This window comes from Tetranychus urticae, unplaced genomic scaffold, assembly GCF_039701765.1.
Source record: "Tetranychus urticae isolate SD_2017Ah unplaced genomic scaffold, NJAU_TeUrti_SD_1.0 Scaffold_9, whole genome shotgun sequence".
In the NCBI taxonomy this organism is placed as follows: domain Eukaryota; kingdom Metazoa; phylum Arthropoda; class Arachnida; order Trombidiformes; family Tetranychidae; genus Tetranychus; species Tetranychus urticae.
This window is the reverse complement of record NW_028315841.1, coordinates 25,501-28,000: the sequence shown is the minus strand read 5'-3', so window position 1 is coordinate 28,000 and position 2,500 is coordinate 25,501. Positions and strand designations below refer to the sequence as shown.

Below are 2,500 nucleotides of genomic sequence, written 5' to 3'. Positions count from 1 at the left end.
AGCTCCAATAGCGTATATTAAAGTTGCTGCGGTTAAAAAGCTCGTAGTTGGATTTCAGTCGAACCTATGGGGTCCACTGATTAAAGGGTTAGATGGTGATGTTAGGTTTCTTGCTTGTGTCTACGGATGCTAGCTTGAACCTTCATTCCTCTTTCCTGGTGGTTACATTCATAGTGTTTAGACAGAAAATTGCTCGATATTTGCTATCAATGCTCTTTACCGAGTGTTGATTCAAGCGATCGAGACTTTTACCTTGAAAAAATCAGAGTGCTCAAAGCAGGCGTCCAAAACCTCGAAAGAGGTGCCTAAAAACGGTATGGTCAACCATCTATATGATGCGTACCACTACCTTAACTTGAATGATCTTGCATGGAATAATGGAATAGGACCTTGGTTCTATTTTGTTGGTCTTAAGAATCCAAGGTAATGATTAAGAGGGACAGACGGGGGCATTTGTATTGCGGCGCTAGAGGTGAAATTCTTGGACCGTCGCAAGACAAACTACAGCGAAAGCATTTGCCAAGAATGTTTTCATTAATCAAGAACGAAAGTTAGAGGTTCGAAGGCGATCAGATACCGCCCTAGTTCTAACCATAAACGATGCCAACCAGCGATCATTCTGAGTAACTAATTTCATGACTCGAATGGAAGCTTCCGGGAAACCAAAGTTTTTGGGTTCCGGGGGAAGTATGGTTGCAAAGCTGAAACTTAAAGGAATTGACGGAAGGGCACCACCAGGAGTGGAGCTTGCGGCTTAATTTGACTCAACACGGGAAAACTCACCCGGCCCGGACACTGAGAGGATTGACAGATTGAGAGCTCTTTCTTGATTCAGTGGGTGGTGGTGCATGGCCGTTCTTAGTTGGTGGAGTGATTTGTCTGGTTAATTCCGATAACGAACGAGACTCTAGCCTACTAAATAGACTTGCAGTTTACACTGCAGTACTCCCCCTTAGTCAACCTGTGGGTGGTAGTATCTCTTGATGGTTTCGGCTGTTGAGGGCTCTGCTGCTATTAGCCTACAGAATTGGCTAGGGTAAGGATGCTGTAGCACTGTAAGGACTTCTTAGAGGGACAAGCGGCGCTCGCAGCCGCACGAAACAGAGCAATAACAGGTCTGTGATGCCCTTAGATGTCCGGGGCCGCACGCGTGCTACACTGAAGTGGTCATCGTGCATACTGTTTCCTGCTCCGAAAGGAGTGGGTAACCGCTTGAACCCATTTCGTGATGGGGATTGGGCATTGTAATTATTGCCCATGAACGAGGAATTCCCAGTAAGCGTGAGTCATTAGCTTGCGTTGATTACGTCCCTGCCCTTTGTACACACCGCCCGTCGCTACTACCGATTGAATGATTTAGTGAGGACTTCGGACTGGTCAATCCAGACCATTGGGAAACTAGTGGTCGGATTGTGCTGGAAAGATGTTCAAACTTGATCATTTAGAGGAAGTAAAAGTCGTAACAAGGTTTCCGTAGGTGAACCTGCGGAAGGATCATTAACGTATTACCCTCTTATTATAAGAGAAATACAACCTTCAAACAATCAAACACTCTGCATAGTGATATTGTAGATGCTAATATGGTGAATGCAATTGAATTGTATTTGCATTAGAGTCGCAATTGTGAATGTTTAATGCAAACATTTAGCCATTGCAACATGATTCTAACTTGCATTACATTCGTTCATTCATACATCCATCTTTCATTATCCAATGCAACAAAGAGTGAGGGTTATCTAACGATAGCCATAATTTCTTTTTGCAAAACAATTGTAGTTTATAATGAAAAGCCTGTCTTGCTACATACTTGGTACCTGTTCAAGTCTTCAGCTTATGCTGACGGCAAGGTTTAAAGAAGGAAGTTTTACACTTCTTCGCCTAACTAAGTAAAGACAACTATGGTTTTTATAAACTGCATACAATTGTTTTCAAACCCTCTCAATGCAGATTTAGGATACTTATTAAAAGTCCCACGGTGGCAAAGATACATCTTCAAGCGGTGGATCACTCGAATTACCAATCGATGAAGAACGTAGCTAGCTACGATAATCGGTGCGAATTGCAGGACACGCCGAGCACTTGAGCTTCCAACGCACATTGCGGCTTTCGGGTCTTTTCCGAGGTCACATCTGTCTGAGAGTTGAGATGTAAAATAATCAACAAAACACTTGCATACTACCATATATGCATTGTTTTGAGAGGATTGTATATTTATATGCATGAATCTTGATGTTTTATTCCTTTTCTTAATTGCAATTCGTTGCAATTTAGTAAGGAGAATCTCAAATCTACTTGTTTCACATGATAAATTTTGTGTACAATGCATATTTCATCTCTGCAAGCAGTATATATGAATAGATACTAGCATGAGATTCTAAGGTTAGTCGCCTATCTGACGACGCTAAAGTCGTATTGCAGATAACTATGGTGATCAACTAACCTGTTAACTGATGAATCTTCTTGCACTTGTATAAATCGTACAAATAGTAGCTATTTCATG

At 41.9% G+C, this 2,500-nt stretch overlaps 2 non-coding genes across 2 annotated transcripts in view; both read left to right on the top strand.

Moving 5' to 3' along the window:
- Nucleotides 1-1,500, top strand: part of LOC149092513 (small subunit ribosomal RNA) — a 2,170-nt gene extending 670 nt beyond the window's left edge. Inside the window, exon 1 of the ribosomal RNA XR_016200861.1 lies at nt 1-1,500. This exon is cut by the window's left edge and continues 670 nt beyond it. This is a non-coding gene — a ribosomal RNA (small subunit ribosomal RNA).
- A 488-nt stretch (nt 1,501-1,988) lies between these two features.
- On the top strand, nt 1,989-2,143 carry LOC149092512 (5.8S ribosomal RNA). Its single transcript, XR_016200860.1, has one exon. It is a non-coding gene; the product is annotated as a 5.8S ribosomal RNA (ribosomal RNA).
- Nucleotides 2,144-2,500: the final 357 nt, after the last annotated feature.